Source organism: Microcaecilia unicolor, chromosome 11, assembly GCF_901765095.1.
Source record: "Microcaecilia unicolor chromosome 11, aMicUni1.1, whole genome shotgun sequence".
Lineage (NCBI taxonomy): Eukaryota > Metazoa > Chordata > Amphibia > Gymnophiona > Siphonopidae > Microcaecilia > Microcaecilia unicolor.
The window spans coordinates 79,585,941-79,607,237 of record NC_044041.1 but is presented as its reverse complement, the minus strand read 5'-3'; positions in this window follow the sequence as shown (position 1 = coordinate 79,607,237).

Here is a 21,297-nt window from a genome sequence, read left to right as displayed (position 1 = left end):
AACCTCTCTTCAATGCATCTACTTTGCTGGCATGTACCAGCATGGCAGTCCTGGTATTTTAATGGCGCTCTTGTCAGCTTTTCCAGCCCACCAGACTCCAGCTAACATTAAAACCTTCAGCATAAATCTCCAGCACTGCTCCAGAAAGCCTTTGGAGATTAGGGATGTGCAATCATTTTTAAACAGAATAAAAGATGTGAAGAAACAGGTTTGTGTCATTTCATATCATTTCAAAATGAAAGAGAAAAAAAGCAATGGGATTTTTAAATTACATTTTCCTTCGGGATTTTTTTTAGCATATGGCATTTGCAAATAGTGCATGCTAAAACCAAAAACCGAAGAAATTAAACAACAACAACAAAGACATTAAATGGAAATAATAATAATAATAAAACAATGTATACACTCCTATAAGACATTTTCAATCTCTAGGCCACTTGAATAGAACAAATTGCCTTTAAGAGTAAAAGCAGAGTCCCAACTGGTCACATTTAAGGGGCTGTTAATGAACAATGTATGTGTCTGTCTTATGTACCTACTGAATGAGGACACTTTTTTTATTCATCTAGTTGCTTCTGGACTACTGACCTCTGTTAGGTGACTGCTGAATATAGTTATGTCTTGTTTTATATATGTGTATATATTATGTATATTTTATTGTTTTCTGCACTGGACAAGGGTGCATTATAAAAACTCTAAATGCACACACAGGTGCAGAAGTGTGGGCACAGATGTTCTTTTCATTAAAAGAAAATCAAAAGAGGATCCCATGCATTTTGTTCAGCAATGCATTCATCCCATGACATACTTGTGCACTGGCCATAGTTTCCCTCATCTGGTGGAAGCAGAGATACACACACAGGCATCCCATTCTTATATCATTAATGTTAATATTATTAACAAGTTGACCCTCACCACAGCAAACTCTGTGGCTGATACAGAAAGCCGTACATTAGGGTTCTGAGCAAAGCTCAGCACAGAATTTCCTAATGCACCTGTTAAAATAAGGTGCTCCCAATGCAGTAAGCAAACTGGCCCAAAATATGTACACTAACATGCCAGACCCATGCACACATGAGTCTGTACTAGTGGCAGGTATATTTGGTACAGAAGAAAGTTGTATGTGCCTGTGTGCTGGAATGCTATTCTGTGCATATGGGTTTTGCAATACTATGTTTATGTGCACAGTGGCATTCTATCATGTGCACAACAGTGGCGTACAGAGCCGGTCTTAGCAACTGCGGGGCCCTGTGCAGACCAGTTTGCTGGGGCTCCCCACCAGCCCCAGCCCTTGTTGACAAGATATGTTTTAAACATTTTCTTTTATTTCAAATAAAGACAAATCAAGCAAAACTTGTACACAAAAACTAATTCAAACATCAACAATGCTATACTAGGAAACGTTTGGGTTTCAAAAGCAAGGGGAAGGCCGACAGTCGCTCAAAAGAGCATGGTTCGGGATAAGGTATCTTTCAAAGATATCACCATAACAGGGAAGATAGAGTATCCTGATAGTGAGGTTGCAAAAGAGATTGTAGTAGATCGGGTATCTTTAAATAACAATAAAAATCAGACAGAAGATTGCCAATTAATACTGTCAAGTACTAAGCATGATGTACTTAGGAACAACAAACATAGTTTGAAATGTCTATATGCGAATGCCAGGAGCCTAAGAAATAAGATGGGGGAGTTAGAATATATTGCACTAAATGAAAAATTAGATATAATAGGCATCTCTGAGACCTGGTGGAAGGAGGATAACCAGTGGGACACTGTCATACCGGGGTACAAATTATATCGTAGTGATAGGGTGAATCGGATTGGTGGAGGGGTAGCATTGTATATTAACGAGAGCCTTGAATCAAATAGATTGAAAATTCTGCAGGAAGCAAAACACTCCTTGGAATCACTGTGGATTGAAATTCCATGTGCAAAGGGGAAAAGGATAGTGATAGGAGTGTACTACCGTCCGCCTGGCCAGGACGAACAGACGGATGCGGAAATGTTAAAGGAAATCAGGGACGCAAACAAACTGGGCAACACAATAATAATGGGGGATTTCAATTGCCCGCATATAGACTGGGGTAATGTAACATCTGTACACGCAAGGGACATAAGATTTCTTGATGAAATCAAGGACAGCTTCATGGAACAGCTAGTTCAGGAGCCGACAAGAGAAGGAAAAATACTAGACTTAGTCCTTAGTGGTGCTCATGATCTAGTGCAGGGGGTAACGATACGAGGGCCGCTTGATAACAGTGATCATAATATGATCGGTTTTGATATTGGCATTGAAGGAAGTGAAACTAGGAAATCAAGTACGCTAGCGTTTAACTATAGAAAGGGTGATTACGACAAAATGAGAAAAATGGTGAAAAAAAGACTGAAAGGAGCAGCTCGCAGAGTAAAAAACTTGCATCAGGCGTGGATGCTGTTTAAAAACACCATCCTGGAGGTTCAGGACAAATATATTCCACGTATTAGAAAAAAGGGAAAAAAGACTAAACGTCAGCCGGCGTGGCTAAACAGTAAGATAAAGGAAATCATTAGAGCCAAAAAACAATCCTTCAGAAAGTGGAGAAGAGAACCAACTGAAAGTAACAGGATAGATCATAAGGAATGCCAAGCCAAATGCAAAGCGGAGATAAGGAGGGCAAAAAAGGACTTTGAGAAGAAATTAGCGTTGGAAGCAAAAATACATAGTAAAAACTTTTTTAGATACATTAAAAGCAGGAAACCGGCCAAAGAGTCGGTTGGGCCGCTGGACGAAAATGGTGTTAAAGGGGCGATCAAGGAGGACAAAGCCGTAGCGGAGAAATTAAATGAATTCTTTGCTTCGGTCTTCACCGAGGAGGATTTGGGGGGGACACCGGTGCCGGAAAGAATATTTGAAGCGGGGGAGTCGGAGAAACTAAACAAATTCTCTGTAACCTTGGAGGATGTAATGGGTCAGTTCAGCAAGCTGAAGAGTAGTAAATCACCGGGACCTGATGGTATTCATCCCAGAGTATTAATAGAACTAAAAAATGAACTTGCGGAGCTACTGTTAGAAATATGCAATCTGTCCCTAAAATCGAGTGTAATACCGGAAGACTGGAGGGTAGCCAATGTTACTCCGATTTTTAAGAAAGGTTCCAGAGGAGATCCGGGAAATTATAGACCGGTGAGTCTGACGTCGGTGCCGGGCAAGATGGTGGAGGCTATTATTAAGAATAAAATTGCAGAGCATATACAAAAACATGGACTGATGAGACAAAGTCAGCACGGATTTAGTGAAGGGAAGTCTTGCCTCACCAATCTAATGCATTTTTTGAGGGGGTAAGCAAACATGTGGACAATGGGGAGCCGGTTGATATTGTATATCTGGATTTTCAGAAGGCGTTTGACAAAGTGCCGCACGAAAGACTCCTGAAGAAATTGCAGAGTCATGGAATCGGAGGTAGGGTATTATTATGGATTAAGAACTGGTTGAAAGATAGGAAGCAGAGAGTAGGATTGCGTGGCCAGTATTCTCAGTGGAGGAGGGTAGTTAGTGGGGTCCCGCAGGGGTCTGTGCTGGGTCCGTTGCTTTTTAATGTATTTATAAATGACCTAGAGATGGGAATAACTAGTGAGGTAATTAAATTCGCCGATGACACAAAATTATTCAGGGTCGTCAAGTCGCAGGAGGAATGTGAACGATTACAGGAGGACCTTGCGAGACTGGGAGAATGGGCGTGCAAGTGGCAGATGAAGTTCAATGTTGACAAGTGCAAAGTGATGCATGTGGGTAAGAGGAACCCGAATTATAGCTACGTCTTGCAAGGTTCCGCGTTAGGAGTTACGGATCAAGAAAGGGATCTGGGTGTCGTCGTCGATGATACGCTGAAACCTTCTGCTCAGTGTGCTGCTGCGGCTAGGAAAGCGAATAGAATGTTGGGTGTTATTAAGAAGGGTATGGAGTCCAGGTGTGCGGATGTTATAATGCCGTTGTATCGCTCCATGGTGCGACCGCACCTGGAGTATTGTGTTCAGTACTGGTCTCCGTATCTCAAAAAAGATATAGTAGAATTGGAAAAGGTACAGCGAAGGGCGACGAAAATGATAGTGGGGATGGGACGACTTTCCTATGAAGAGAGGCTGAGAAGGCTAGGGCTTTTCAGCTTGGAGAAGAGACGGCTGAGGGGAGATATGATAGAAGTGTATAAAATAATGAGTGGAATGGATCGGGTGGATGTGAAGCGACTGTTCACGCTATCCAAAAATACTAGGACTAGAGGGCATGAGTTGAAGCTACAGTGTGGTAAATTTAAAACGAATTGGAGAAAATTTTTCTTCACCCAACGTGTAATTAGACTCTGGAATTCATTGCCGGAGAACGTGGTACGGGCGGTTAGCTTGACGGAGTTTAAAAAGGGGTTAGATAGATTCCTAAAGGACAAGTCCATAGACCGCTATTAAATGGACTGGAAAAATTCCTCATTTTTAGGTATAACTTGTCTGGAATGTTTTTACGTTTGGGGAGCGTGCCAGGTGCCCTTGACCTGGATTGGCCACTGTCGGTGACAGGATGCTGGGCTAGATGGACCTTTGGTCTTTCCCAGTATGGCACTACTTATGTACTTATGTACTTATGTAACCATGTGCATGTAAGGACTAGGTAAATGAATTAAAACTAATCCCCTTAATATGTAATACTTGGTAGCAATAATGAAACAGTGATTGAATATTCAGATAGCAAGCAGCCTGAGCCAACAGATTTATTTTCCACTGAACATAATTAACTTTGTATGAACTTGGCTGCTAATAGTGTGCTGAACTGGACAATGTTGGCACATTTAGCCACACCCTTTTACCAGCCAGGGCGCATACAAACAGTAATCATTGAAAACATTACACCAGTACAGGAGAAGAAAAATAACTTGTTTTTTTTTCCATGATAAATAATTTCTGTAAGCTGTTACAGCTCCAGTATACCCAAAATGACACAGACTAAGTTAGCATACAGACTCTGCATGCAGCTCAATACCAGAAAAACAGAACATTGCTATACATTGCAAAATAAGACAGAAGATGTAAATTCTCAAATTGGACATATTCCAAACACTAAAATGAAAATAAAATGATTTTTTTCTACCTTTGTTGTCTTGTGACTTTGTTTTTCTGATCATTTGGTCCCAGTCTCTGATTCTGCTGCTCTCTATCTGCTCCCTTAACTCCACTTCCAGAGCTTCCTTTCCATTTATTTCTTTACTTTCCTCCTCTTTTCTTCTTCATTTCTTGCCCTACATCATAGGTAAAAGCTGGGTCCTCTGCGGACTTGACTGGAGGAGGTATAGAGTGGATCCAACTTTTGCCTATTTTCTACAGCCCTGTGCAGTTTTTCTCCTCTTTTCCCTTTCCCACATCTCTGTCAGCATGCATCTCCTTCCTCTCTCTTCCCTCTCCTCCATCCATGTCCAGCATTTCTCCTCTCTCTCCTCCCCTCCATCCATGTTCATCTCACGTCCTCTCTCTTCTCTTCTCTTCCCTTCCCTCCATCCATATCCAGCATTTCAACTCTCCCCTCTCCTCCATCCGTGTCCAGAATTTCTCCTCTCCCCTCCATCCATGTGCATCTCTTTCCTGTCTTCCCTTACTCCCATCCATGTCCAGCATTTCTCCTGCCCTCCCCTCCATCCATCCATGTCCAGCATTTCTCCTGCCCTCCCCTCCATCCATTCATGTCCAGCAACTCTCCTCTTTCCCCTGCCCTCCCCACCCATCCATGCCCAGCGATTCTCCTTTGCCCTTGTCATCCCCTCTCATCCACATCCTGTGATTCTCCTCTGTACCCTGCCCTCCCCTCCATGTCCAGTGACTCGCCCACCCCAGCCCCCATCTGTGCCCTCAGTTTTCCTCAGCTGCTTTCCTTCCAGCCGCCCTGCGTTTAAAAAGTCGCAGTGGCAGTGAAAAAGCAGGCTCGCCTCTAGCCTTTAAGCCTTCCCTTCTCTCTCAGCGTACACTGTGCCGCCTTCACGGAAACAGGAAATTGCATCATAGAAAGGCGGCACAGTGCACGCTGAGAGAGAAGGGAAGGCTTAAAGATTAGAAGCGAGCCTGCTTTTTCGCTACCACTGCCGCCGCTGTGACTTTTTAATTGCAGGGCGGCTGGAAGGAAAGCACCTGAGGATCAATGGCAGGGAGCGACAGGAAGCGCCGCGGGGCCCTTGGAGGCGCGAGGCCCTGTGCGACCGTTCCTGTCACCCCTGCCTAAGACCGGCCCTACAAGCCCAGCCCGCTGCTGCAGTAGCTGTCAGGGATCCCAAAGCCCCGCCAGCTGAAGATCTTCCCAAAGGCACCTAAAAACACCTGTGTTCAGCTTGGCAGTTGGTTGCTGCTTCCTGAGTTGCCAATGCTGGTATTCTGTGCATACTCAGTTTTCATGCATACAGAGAAACTGAGCATGTGCAGAGGTGCTGATGTCAGCAGTTTAGGAAGCAGCCCCCGACTGCCAAGCTTAGCACTGGTGTTTCTGGGCACCTCCGGGGAGATCTTCAGCTGGCGAAGCTTGGGAATCCACGCTAGCTCAGGTAGTAATCATTTCTTTTGAAAGTTGAGTTGGGGGATACCTTGAGGGGGAGTGGGATGGGGTGGAAAGGACATGCAGTGCCCACCTATTCCCCCTTAAGCCCATCCAAAATGTACTCTCTGGCTACGCTACTGGTGCACAAATTAAAAAAAAAATACTATGGTCCAGCATTTCTTCGTACCAGCCCCCCCTCCCCCCATCTCCGCCTCATCAACAAAGCTTGGAAAAAGCTTCAGGACCTGTATGCTTGCAATAAAAAGAAGAAACAGGCACAAAATTCTTATTAATGCTGACCACAGAAAAATGAGCTAATCCTTTTATTCCCTCAGGCCTTGCATTAAATCTTTGTTAGAAAACCCTGTACTAAACTGTCTGGTCTTCCGTGCACTTCTGTGCATCTGCGCTGAGTAGGTACTATCTTTATTACTATGGGATTTAAATGAGCTGTGCACTAATGTTTACCTGAGGCTTTGCATAAAAAGGAGAATGGGTGGTGGAATAGGAACATCAAACATGTATGTCGATTAACCAGTGATTTTAGCCCATTTTCCAAACTAATTTCTACATTGTGTGCTCAGAAAACTGGGGGCAAAGCCTTGGTTGTTAAGGTATACAATCTTCACTCATCATCTTAGATTTTCTTTGGCTAAAATCCAAGCACAATAGAGGAATAAGCCTAATGGTTAGAGTAGTAGGCTGGGACCTGAAAGACTCAGGTTCAAATCCCATGGTGGCTCCTTGTGTCTTTGGGCAGGTCACATAACCGTCCATGCCTCAGGAGAAGGTAATGGCAGACCACTCCTGTATCATACCAAGAAAACCACAGGGGGGGGGAGTCCCTCACTGCACATCTGGATCTGAGCTACAAGCTGAGGATGATCAGCCTTCTGGCAGACACTAAGAACCTGTATACCATGGATATTATACCTTTTTTGTACCCCGCGCTTTCCCACTCATGGCAGGCTCAATGCGGCTTACATGGGGTAATGTAGGGTTAAGTGACTTGCCCAGAGTCACAAGGAGCTGCCTGTACCTGAAGTGGGAATCAAACTCTGTTCCCCAGGACCAAAATCCACCACCCTAACCACTAGGCCACTCCTTGCCATTTGACCCCACTGGAAACAGGTAAATGTTGCCAAAGCAGGAAGATTGAACTTCTTAAAAAGCAAGTAAATACACATTACCACTACAGTAGTCAAAACCGCACATATGGTTGGATTTTGTAGCCTTTCTTACATTTCAAGAGGGTAAAACCTAACCTGATCAGTCCACTTTCAACAAACGTTGTTATGTCTCCAGATAAATGAATTGAACCACTACTACATAAGCACACCCCATCCCCTCCCCACACCCCCAGGGCCTACAATGTTTGCTGAAACCAGTGGTGTAGCCCAGGCCCACCCACTTTGGGTTCAGGTCCAACCAGTAGCAGCGCACCTATGATGTGGCTGGCAGGGATTCCCAAGCCCCACCAGCTGAAAACTCCCAACAACTGTCCCTCTTGCATACCTTGTAAATAGCAGATCTTTGCCTATAGCAAGCTGCGACTGATATATACTACTTGCACAACCTTCCCTCTGACATATTCCTGCCTATGCAGAAGCAGGAAGTTGCATCAGTGGGAAGGTTGTGGGGCCAACATGAGCAGTGTGTATTAGTTGCTGCTCCCTGCTGGTGAAAATCTGCTATTTAAAAGGTATGTGGGAGAGGGGGGATGGTTCAGAGACCATATGGCATGTAGGTGAGAAGAGAGACCAAATCACCTGTGGGATGAGGTGGGGTTCTTCCCACCCATCTTGGGCCCAGGCCCACCCAAAACTGGGTGTCTGGCTACGCCCCTGGCTGAAACCTGAACTTCTAAGTTCAAATTTTGGTTCAGTGTCCTGGAAATTCACTCTTTCAAGTGGATAACACAAACCCAAATTTCCTCATGGTAATGGCACTCTTTTGAGTGTGCATTATTTGCAAAGGGGATACCCATTGCACAGGCGTAAACCATCATGCATGCATGAACCACTGCGTGTGCGCGTATGGGGGAATTCTATAAATGGCACCTGCTTGATTCGCGCTAAGCTGGTGATATAAAGGGCACTCCATGCAGCGCATGAGCTTAGCATAGATATTTCTCCGGATTCTATATAGCATGCCTACAGATCCGTGGCATAATCCAAGCATATTCTGTAACAATGCGCATAAGCCAATCAGCGTTGTTAACAGTACTTAACAAGTAATAATAAGCACTAATCCTATATAATAAAACGCACCTCCAACATTCTGAAGCTGACTGCATGGCTGAGGCATTTCTGCTCTCTGTATCCATCTCCTGAATTGACATCACGTACTTCCGGGTTTGTCACAAGCAGAAGTGACCAACCACACGAGGTTTCTTGGCTTCAGAATGTTGGAGGTGCATTCTATTAAATAGGATTGGTCAGTTCCTTGAAGCACAGCCAGTGCTCAGAGACCTGCACAGTAATGCTCAGACACCAGAGAGAGGGGGGGGGGGGGACGTGACACCAGAGAGAGGGAGGGGGGGCCTGACACCAGAGAGGGGGGGGGGAGGTATCTCTATCACACACACTCTCTCACAGTCAATGTCTTTCTCTCTCTCACTCACACACTCTATGTCTCACACCGTATCACATTCACTCTCTGTGTGTCACACAGTCACACACTCTCTTGGTCTCATACACTCAGTCTCACAGAGAGTCTGTGTGTCTCACACACACTCTCTCGCACACACTGTATCTGTGTGAAACACACTCTCTCACACTGTGTCTCACATATGCACTTGCACACACTCTCATTCTCACACACACACTCTCTCACACAGACACACTCGCACCCAGACTCACTCTCTATCACACAAACACACACTCGCACCCAGACTCACTCTCTATCACACACACACACACACTTGCACATTCACTCTCTCTCTTACACACAGTCACTCTCACATACACTCTCTCAAACATACACACTCCGAGGAAAACCTTGCTAGCGCCCGTTTCATTTGTGTCAGAAACGGGCCTTTTTTACTAGTTGCACAACTCCCTAAGAGTATTCTGTAATGCACTGTGCCTAAATTTTAATGCATGCAGGCAAAAAGGGGTGTGGTTATAGGTGGGGAAATGGGCATTTCATGGGCTTTTCAAAATTTATGTGCATTGTTGTAGAATATGGCCCTCTGCACCAGAAGCATAACCAGACTCGTTATTTTGGATGGGGACAGAGGTAAATTGGATGGGCCCTTCCACATGCACATGCCCCCTCCTCCCCCCCCCCAACCACACACCACAAATATCTTCCCAGAGCTATTTTTTAAGAACACAGGTTTTTGTTTCACCTAGCCCACATATGCTCCTTCTCCTCTGCAGCGTCCCGGCATCTGCACTCCTGTCTCTGAACTCCGTCCCTCCTTGATGTCGGTACAGGTGTCCTCGGCGCCTGCAGTGATTCCTTCTCGCTGCTTACGCCGGCCCCGCAGGCTTTCATTTGCCATGTCCCGCCCTCGCTGACATCATTGCCTGTTTTCTGTCTGGTGGGACGTGGCAGATGGAAGCCTGTGAGAATGAATTGCTGCAGGAACCGAGGGCACCTGGATCAACACTGGGGAGGGAAGGGGTTCAGAGGGCAGAGTGCAGCTGCTGGGATGCCGCAGAGAAGGGGGAAGAGAGCAGTGTGGCACTGCAGTTAGGTGGGTGCCCACCTGTAGCTACGCCACTGCTCTGCGCCGGGAGTTAAGCTACGTTTTTGTTGTTGTAAATGGAGGTGATATCAACTAAGTGTATTCTACATATCGCACCTAAATCTAAATGCCGCTTAGAGAATACGCTTAGGCAGAAATGTTTTCCGTGCAGATTTTCTAGGCGCCATATATAGAATCTGGCCCTTTGTGCCTAACTTTGGGCAAAAACATTTACATCTGCCAAAAGCTGGTGCCCAGTTTACAGTAGTTGGATGTGCAATTTACAGTAACTTCTGTGAACACAACCAATCCACCTATGCTCCTCCCATAACCACACCCCTTTGGAGTTGCACAGTAAAATATTTAGGTGTGGATGTCATAGAATAGCGCCTAGGGCAGATGCACATTGTAATAACCAGAGGGGTGACTTCCAGAGTAGCGAGTGCATTATTTTGCCCCAAACACAGGCCAAAATGCAAGAAAGATCAGAATACTTGCCCTGCTTTCAGAGAAAGATTCTGGGGCAGCAAATCAGGACTCCACGGAAGCATAGCCATCAGTCTTCTAGAAGGGGGTGGAGTTCAGATGAGTCTCAGTTTCCCTGGGTTATCAAGCAATGGCCCCCTTTTACTAAGGCGAGCTCATGTTTTTAGCGCGCACTAAAATTGTAGGTGCGCTAAACTTTAGAGATGCCCATGCATTCCTATGGGTGTCTCTAATGTTCAGCATGCCTACAATTTTAGCGTGCACTAAAAACGTGAGCGGGGACCGATATGTGCTAGAACCAAAATGAGACTGGAAGGATAAGGGATGCTAATATACACCTTGGGAAAAAAAGCCTTCATCCAGGGAGAAGGAGGGTAATCTGGAGTCATTTTCCCTGAACAGCCTGAAGAGAGTATGGAAATAGCAATGCTGGAGGAACCTGGGGATCAGCTGTTGTATGATTCTGAATACATGGACTGCACTGCTGCAGGAGCTCTAGTTTAACCACAATGTATAGAAATTTTAAGAGAATAGACTGGATCCCAGCTGTGGATAAGGACTTACTTGCTACTTTGGTGATGCCAGTTATGTGGGCAGAGGATAGTGCCTAGTGGGTGAGGAAAACAATCCCAAGGGGAGGTGCTGTCAGGGGTCTCAGGACTACTCAAAGCAAGAAAGACCCCAAACCATGATATGGACTGAGAAGAGTATACTGTGCCCCACCAGAGTAAAACAACAGTAAGGACTTTATTTCTTTATGTTTGGATGAGAATGGCAGAGCTCTAGGAAGCTCTGGACAGAGCTGGGCACCAGAGAATTGGATTGTATTTTCCCTACTGGCTCATTTGCATATACTGTGGGTGTTACTCAAACCCTTAGATTATAAGTATTTCTGAGAGTAAGCCAGACTGGAGTGGGAATTATAGGCTATTGCAAACTTTCTCCATGAATCCATAGTGTGCTGCTCTAATTTATTGCCTGTTTGTTCACCGTGAGTGAGAAGGGTACCAAGAATCAGGACCTTGCAGGGAAGGACATGGGTTTTTATCATAGACCCAACAGGGACAATGATAATTGAGTACCCATTCTATAAGAAGGAGGATTTTCTACTTGTTCTAGTATACTAAAGCAACCCAGGGGACCTGCTACAGAACGTATCTCCAAATTGTTGCTGATTAATGTTAATTATTGAGTGTTGATGCCTCGTTAGCTAATTATATTGTATATGCATCTGCTCTAAGTCCTCAACTTTGGATGACCTATATAAAATTTAGGCAAAAATGTGCACTGTTCCAGAAGGAGTGTGACCTCTTTGTACATAGCACACCGTCTTTCAAAAGATTGTGCACTCAATGTCCCAAAAAATGGCCAAACAAAAATGAATAAAATGAACATTCCCAAAAATGACTTGGGAAATGACATGATTGAACTAAAATTTTTCTGGCTGCCCATCCCTAATTATGACCAATCTAGAGCTTGATAAATAGAGACAGGAGGCAATGTGATTTACCTGACTCCCATGCAGGGGAAATTTTTTACTGCCATCTAGGGTTTCTTCTGACAATTCAAACACGCCTTATTTCCTCCATCTCTGCACCTTTTTAGGATTCTACAGGTACAAACTATAAAATCATTTTGTTTTCTAAAAATTATTGTTTGGGTTTGAGATGTAAATTATTTGGCTCTTCCAAATCTGAATTCATGATGATTTATCATCACTTTCAATGTGGACTTGCTAAGTTGTACCTGAGGTAATGGAGAGTGAAATGATTTACTCAAGGTCACAAACAGCATCCGTGAAGGAAGCTGGATTTGAACCCTGATTTCCCTGGCTGTCAGCCTTCTCCTCCACTTGCGATATCTTTAGAGAAGGCCTATTTTCCTACTACAACATGTGTATTCTACTAAATGTTGTGAATAGTACAAGCTGAAATACTTTAGCATGCACTAACATGATTTAATGGACGATATGAGACAATTCACCCCTCCTTCCTTACCCAGAACAATAATTAGGTATAAAAATTATCACTTAGCATTTTAAATACTACAAAGGCATGTATAAGAAATCTTCAGGCCAGACAAGTGGGTGGAGTATAACAGGCCACAACTTCTTTTATTGGTGAATGTAAACCTGAGCTAAAACAAGGCAAGAATTATTTTATTGCTTAACTCCCATTATATCAGCAATATCCACAATCTTATATAAAGTCCAACATTAATAATCAAACTAATCTTCCAACAATATATTCAACAAAGAATGACTTTTGTCTTGAAAAAAATTACTTTAGGATTCTTGGTGACCTCAGCGGTGCCACTTGCCTGTGCAATCACACTAGCAAAGTAATCGGCACACACCTCCTCTTTTTATATCATAATTTTATTTTATAATCAAAAACCATCAGCAGCTAGGAGTCCTGGTGTAACAGTAGCAGAAACTTATTTAAACAAATACTCTGCCATAGCAGCTAGAGCTAGTGATAGACATGAACCCCCATGCCTAGTTCAAGAGCTTGGACCTAAAATTCACCACCTGCTGAATATTAAGGCACTTCTAAAGGATCTCCTTTTGAACATGCTTTGAGCTCAGGTACCACTCAACAGGGGGACCACCAATTAGTGCCCCCCCCCCCATGAAACAAAGCTGCAGGTCAGAAGACAAAGTCAATGGCTTCCTGAAAGTCATTCAAAAATAATTCTAGGTCAACATTTAACAGATGGACCCCATCCTGCCCATATAAACAAGCAATTGATATTGGTCCAGGTGTGACTAATCTGGTGCGCGCCCCTGGCTTTAACCCAGTGCCCCACTTGTCAATTGATCTTTACCAAGCCCTTGGTCCACCCGTTATCCCCCACACAACATAGGTGCCAAAAAGAATGAGGTAAAGGGCTGCCAGTCAAACAGGTTTTTGAAATTATCTTTGATCAGATTTATCAGCTGCTTGTAGGTGAAGGAACAGACATCATTTCCACTGAGATGAATCAACAGCAAATCTGCCCATTTCCCTTGACTCCTGAAGTGTCAAAGTAAGGGGAGCAGGTCCTGCTATTGCATTCGCCAACCATGAGACATGTACGCCAGTCCAATCTGAAGTCTATATGGCTCATCTACTGCTCTACTATCTGCCTAATGGATGATAGACTGGCCAATGATCCAAACCACGCACGGACTGAAAGAGGCACCTGCAAAACAAGAAAATAGTGTGAGCAAGAAGGAAGATAATATCAAAATAGCAAACAAACTGGAACGCACAAGACAGGGACACCCCCAGCCTGGGCTTAATCGAACTTCAAGTTCCAAGTTTATTTATGGTTTGATATACCACCCATGAGCAAACTATCTGAGTGGTTTACAATAAATCAATAAATACTGATATTGAAACATGGAAAAGAACTACAAAATTGATAGGAAAGAGACAGTGTTAAAAGTGTATTAGTGTAGCCTCCTCACTGGTGGCCGCATCAATGCAGAAGGAGTGAGGGTTAAAATGAGAAGGGTCCAGGCCCAAGTGCTATAGAGCTTGTCTGAAGATGGTGGCAAGCTATCTCATAAGAGGCATGCCATCCTCATGCAGGAAGAAGGGGGTAGACAACTGAGGCCTGACCTGAAGCTACTGCCAAAGATTGGGACAAGTTACCAACCCCTCTATTTGCTACAGCACCGGGACCTGATCCCTGCCAATCTGATCTTGGACCTGGCAGTGGTAGCGCGCATGGTATCTGACAAAAACTGGATGTGCTCAAACAAGAGACCCTTTCTGATGAAGAGGATGATCAGGGAACCAGCTCGTTAACCCTAAAGGCAGTAAAAAATTCCAGGCTAAAAGCCACACAGAAAAGCAAAACTGAATGGAGAAAAGGCAATAGCTGGCAATGCAGACTGCAAGTAAAACAGGATGTCATCATGGGTGATAGGGAGGCGAAGGTTGCTCACATCTGCCCTAGCCCTTAAATATCCATTGTACTAAAAATCTGTTGGTTCGATTCTTCCAGCCCACCATTTTGGCAAAGAAGGCAAAGCCCGCCACAAGTCACACAACTGCTCCTTGGGAAAACACAGTGATTTAGAATACAGAATGTATTGCGCCAAGCAAGTGTCTAAGGTCTTCAGTCTCGCTTGGTCATGATGCTGCAGGAAAGCATCAACCTTACGGCTGCACTGGAATGGAATCGGCTGCAATCACACGTGTGCCACTTCTTTTGACTGGCGCGAGGCCTGTGCTGGGACCGGGACCTCCAACGGGACAGACTCCTGTCACATCCGTCGCTCCCTCCGGCTGCTCCTCTGCGGAAAGCAGGAACTGGTGTCCATCGCGGCAAGGGCCAGCCTTCTCGAGGCCGCGGCGGAGAGCCAGGGCTCACCGTGGCGATAGCCGCCCAGTCCGAGGCCGTGGGCCGGCGATCGTGGCTGCCGGGCTCTCGATCGCCAGCTATGGGGTCCGTGCTTGCGCCAGTGGGGAGAATGGCGCCGAGACGTGATGGCCGGCGTCTCCTTCACTTTCGGGCGCAGGAACCCGAAGCTCCGCCTCTGAGGAGTTTGATTGGGAGGCCGGTGCTGTTGTCCCGCCTGGGAGGTCGGACGGAACCAATCAGAAGGAGTTTGTCAGTAACCAGGTTCTGATTGGCCGGCCATGTCGGCTGGGGCTGGGCGGTTGAATGCTGATAGTATTTAAGGAACGGGCCTGAGATAAGACATTGCTTCAGGTTCTGTTTCCCGAGGCCAGTCTTCGTGTGTTTTAGTTCTCAGTTGGTTTCCTTGCTCTCCTGGTTTTGACCTTTGGACTGTTTCTGGATTACTCTGCTAGCCGCCTGCCTTGACCTTTTGCCTGTTTCAGACTACGCTGTGAGCTGCCTGCCCTGACCTGTTGCCGGTTTTAGACTCCTCTGTTTTCCACCTGCCCTCTTCACTCCTGGTTCCAGTTCTGGGTCAGTTCGTCAACCTCGCGGTTCCGGAAGTCCCGTTGACCGCCTGCAGCTGGGGGCTCAACCCTTGGTGAACGGCGGTCGCCGCGGGTGAAGACTTGGGGTTGCACAGCTGTCCTCTGAGGTCCTTCGGGGCCTTGTGGGACCTAAGGGCTCACCTTCTTTTCAGACAAGACACTCCACAGCAACAGCTAAAGCCCTTACATGGTCCAAAGAGTCCTCCTTGAAGGCATCCCCAGCCAGCAATGACAGCTCTGCCATCGGAGAATTTCCAAAGGCCCCACCTTCCACTTGGAGCAGAAGCAAACAAGGAAAACTGGGGAGCGAACCACCTCTGAGGAGCAGGAAGGATCCTGAGTCTCGCAGGTGCTTCATTAAATATTGCTGGCAAAACCCCTCCCTGAGACGGGGGGGGGGGGGGGAATGCTTCCCAAAGTGAAGCATTTCCCCCCTACAAACTTTTAAAAGTAAATAGTCCAATTGGGCTAAGAGCCATCCCTTTCTTCCGGCACTTTCTAGCACCTTCGGGCCATCCATGTCCCCAAATCCCCTCTCCTAATGGTTTGGCCAGCTAGGCTCATGGAAGGAGCCCACCATAGCCGCCAACGCACCATACAGGGTTGGGATGGCTCATCCTTCCATTAAAACTGGGCTCTGGACAAGCCTGTCTTCCTCAGAGAGTAAGCAACATAAAACACGCAACATAAACAATACTTCCTTAGGTTTTTTTTTTTTTTTTGTAGTTTTAGATAGGAAAGAAATATGAAATGATATAACAATTTTTTTGGTCGTTCCACATCAATTTAAAATGGCAGCATATCCCTAATAAACCTTGTGCTGACAAATTTTCTGTATTTAGGGATATACTGTTGAGGACACAGCAGTTAAGTGACCCACAGAGGTAGAATTAGAACCTGGGGCTCCAGGTACTGGAACTTCTGACTATAACTCTCACTCTACTATACAAGTCCATCAACTACTACTACTACTTAACATTTCTAAAGCGCTACTAGGGTTACACAGTGCTGTACAATTTAACATAAAAGGACAGGCCCTGCTCAAAGAGCTTACAATCTAAAGGACAAGTGAGTAGACAATATGATAGGGGCAGTCAAATTGGGGCAGTCTGGATATCCTGAAGGTAAGAGTTAGGTGCCGAAGGCAGCATTGAAGAGGTGGGCTTTAAGCAGAGACTTGAAGATGTGGGTTTTTAGGTAGGATGAAAAGCAAGGCCTATCACAACCAAAGTAAAGCACTTAATGGACATAACACAACTCTTCCATTCTCCGATTCCCTAATGGGGCTGTGCCACATGAACTTGATCTTACCACAACATCACCCTGTATTTGTTCACACCGGAGCCTGCAAAGGCCTCTCCGGTACTATGTAAGCCACATTGAGCCTACAAATAGGTGGGAAAATGTGGGATACAAATGTAACAAATAAATTAAATTAATTAAATAAAAAAATATATAAATATTCTTTCTACTTCTAGCTAGGATTTGAGGTGCCATATCCCTCTTCAGACTAAGCAGGGAATGGCCCTTCTCATTTTGGTTTTCTAGCCCCTTTGAGAATTTTCTGCTGACTGGCTGCCCAGTGCTTCCTACTTCATGAAAGTTGCTGAATGTCTCTGTTTGGAGTGTTGATGCCTAGAGAGGCAGAGGAATGAGCTGTGCTGTGCTCTCAACAACTTTCTTTCCTGTCCTGAATGTACAGGGCAGCTCTGGGCAGGTAAGTGGTTGTCTGCATCTGTCCAGGTCACCAGCTGCCAAACACAAGTGTCTGGATACTGTAAGGACAGGTCAACCTTCTTAGCTTCTGCTTTTTGTCTGGGTCCTCTCTCTCTCTCTTTTATTCACTCCTTCCTTTACGAGGTGTCTCATGCTATCATGCAGTATTATACAGGGTGAGAGCTGACCTGAGGTGGTGAATACAGGGGTAAATTACATCCCTAGCCAGCAATGACAGATCTGCCATCAGAGAATTTCCAAAGACCCCACCTTCCACTTGGAACAGAAGCAAACAAGGAAAACTGGTGAGTGAGCCACCTCTGAGGAGCAGGAAGGATCCTGAGCCTTGGAGGTGCGTCATTAAATATTGCTGGCAAACCCCCTTCCCGAGACAGGGGGGGGCATGCTTCCCATTGGGAGAGCATTTCCCACCAACAAACTTTTAAAAGTAAATAGTCCAATTGGGCTAAGAGCCATCCCTTTCTTCCAGCACTTTCTAGCACCTTTGGGACATCCATGTCCCTGAACCCCCTCTCCTAATGGCCTGGCCGGCTAGACTCATGGAAGCTATAACCATAGCTGCCAACGCACCATACAGGGTTGGGGTGGCTCATCCTCCCATTAAAACTGGGCTCTGGACAAGCCTGTCTTCCTCAGAGAGTAAGCAACATAAAACACATGTGTCTGGATACTGTAAGGACAGGTCAACCTTCTCAGCCTCTGCTTTTTGTCTGGGTCCAGGATCCTCTCTCTCTCTTTTTTTTTTACTCCTCATGCTATGATGCAGTATGTATTATACAAGGTGAGAGTTGACCTGAGGTGGTCGATATAGGGGTAAATTACTAGGCTGGAATGAGGGCTTTTTTTGAGGGGGTACTTGGGGGTACTGAGTACCAGCTCCTTTTCCATTGTCTGCTAAAATTGACCTATGGTCCCCAAGTTCTAATGAAAGAGCTCAGGCTCTGCACACCAATTCTGCCTTGTCATAGATTCTGTGACTTGTTGCAAGGGGCCTGGCTATTGTGGGGTGGGTCCCTCAGTGATCACCCCACCCCTGAAGGGTGGGCTGGCATTTGAATACCGGCACCTTTTTTTTTTACTAGAAAAAACGCACTGGGAATGATTGACCTGTAAGGCTGAGAACTCTGTATAACTAAAAGAGAGGAACCTAAGTTCCATTCCTGGCTTGAAAACCTTCCAGATGGGCTGGGATGAGGGAAAATAAAGTTGCTCTCTTCTAGTACCATCTATTCCCTCAACTCGCCATCCAGGGAAGAAGATTGACAAAGAATCATATTCCCCCCCCCCCCCCCGCCCCTTCTCTCTGTCTATCCTTCCCCCACCCCCATACACACCTACAGAATGCATTTCAGGGATACATTATATTAACGTTATTGTTCTGTTACACTTTCTGCCTCTGATGTCATCCACCAATTCGCTTCACCCCACCTCCCCTCGAGTCTGAGCACCAGGCTCTAGTCTCAGCCATAACACGAAGTAAATAGTTTGCTGGGTGACCCGACTCGAGAAAGGGGGCTGCCCTTGTCCAATAAGTCTGAACCCCTAATAGGACTTTCTGCCTTTGTTCAGCAGGGGAAGGCAGGGGAGGCTGGGAAGAGAAAGAGCTTTCAGGAATAGATTAGCCAGGTCTTCTCCAAGCAGGAAGCTCTGGGGATAAGTTAGCAAGTTCAAGTTTCTCTCTGGTCATTGCGGTGAGTCAGATATTCCATAGCCAAGCTGCTGTTGGCATCGCTGAAATGGTTTACTGCTGACTGGGGACGTTAGCTCGGTCGCCTCGGACCCATGTCACTGAGGGAGGGGGTGGGGGAGGAGATGGGCGAGGGGAGTGTTTGTTTTGAGGGCTGTGGTCGGTACAGTTCTTAGGCGTTACAAAAAGATTAAGTTTCGGAGGAGGGGGAGAAAAACAAATCAAAAGGCACTCTATTGATTGTGCCAAGAGGTCATATGCCCAAGAATACATTCCTGGCCTGCCCCTGGTTTCCGTGCATACGATCTGACATTTCATTCCATTCCATCCATTGATCTCCACTCGGCTGCATAGCAAGAAAGCAGAGCAGAAATCCAAACATATAATGTAGAATTTCAATGGCTGTTAATAGAACAAGAACTCCTTTTTTTTTTTTTTTACTTCTCCATCTGCAGTAGGAAGGGCATTAAAACCTAAAAGTGATCGGCCATCTCTCTAGATTATCATGCAAGATTTTAATCAACGTTCATAAAAGCATACTATACAGGACAGAGTGGTTTTCTGTCACCCTTGGCTCTAAATCCAAACTTCTGAAAGTCCCTATAGTCCTGGAGGAAACTGGTGTCTAAGCAGCTTGCAAGATATTTCTGTGATCTAACATGCATGAGTTTTCCAGACTCCATAGCACTCTTTGCTAATAATTCAGGAGACGTGATTGACACTATAATTTGTACACATGTTGCAGACAGTGATATCCTTTTATTATTGTTTATTGGGGTTTGGGATGTGTGTGTAGAGGAGGGACTTGTTGGCTGCAAGCTGCAATTAGAAGTCCTCTTCAGAGACATGCTGTTACTTTTAAACTACAGAGAAAATGCAAACAAAACGCATTTCGAACTAAAACAATGTTTTAGGAAACCCTACAGAGTTTTGTTTTGTTAAGTGTTTTCCTTGCTAAAATGGTCTTAGCCTGCTCACACAATGACACAACAAAAACTAATAACAATCTAAACCAGTGTGGGTCCCAAACCTGGTCTTGGAGGCATATCCACAATGAATATTCATGAGAGAGGGTTGCATATTCATAGGGTGCCTCCAAGACCAGGTTTGGGAATCGCTGATCTAAACAAAACGATTAGAGAATAAACAAAACAAAGTATTACAATAAAGCACATTTTGATTGATTCCAGTGTGCTCGGGAAGAGACAGGAAGTAGGCACCCAAAAGGTAATACAGCACAGTGAGTCCTTGCTGACATCAAAAGCGGGTCTAACTTTTTCAAACCTGTACTTCTTAACCAGTCCTGTGGATTTAACCTGTGCTCGAGCTTTAAAAATGGCACTATGACCTAATTTGAATGAGCTCAGGTCAGTAAATAAAAGGGTCTTTCTAAAGCACTGAATGGTTTGGTTTGTTGAGGGCTTTCCCCCCTCCCCCTTCCCTTTCCTGACTTCCACGTCTGGCTCGGGGTCTGCTTCGCACACATCTGTTCCATCACTTTGGCCAAGGAATGCAGAACAAGTGTAAAAGTGAAGCAGGCCACAGGCTCTGACTGCAGCTTCACCACAACCATTTTAACAAAACCAGACACATTGGGAACAGAGGAGCAGGCTTTTTTGTTTTTCCTTTTCCATGCTCTAATTCTTTAAAATAAACAGTAGAATCTATATCTGCCATGCAGTGGGACAAAACCAGCACTGGATCAGCCTCATTAGGTTGGCCTGGGTGAAGAGGTATCCCTTGTTGCATTTTTATCCCACATTTTCCCACCTATTTGCAGACTCAATGTAGCTTATATTGTTCCATCATGGCGCCATTTCCGGATTGAGAGATGCAAGTAGTATTACATTAAAGATCATGATTAACATAGTAGATTAAGCAATCAAGTATAAAGAGTTCATATTCAGAATAAGAGATAAAGTGATATTGCGTTAAAGTTCATTTGTGGTAGAGTAGACCTTGGTAGTCGAGTATAGAGATGTAGGTTTTATCTAGTTCAGGCTTGAGTTTCATTGTATGGGAATTAGGATGGATCGATGTAGTGTGCCTTGTTGAACAGGCTGGTCTTCAGTGATCTCCGAAAGTTAGCTCGTGCATTTTATTCACAGCAAGTGGTAGTGCATTCCATAGCTGTGTGCTTATATAGGAGAAGCTGGATGCATATGTTAATTTGTATTTTAGACCTTTGCAGCTGGGGTAGTGGAGATTC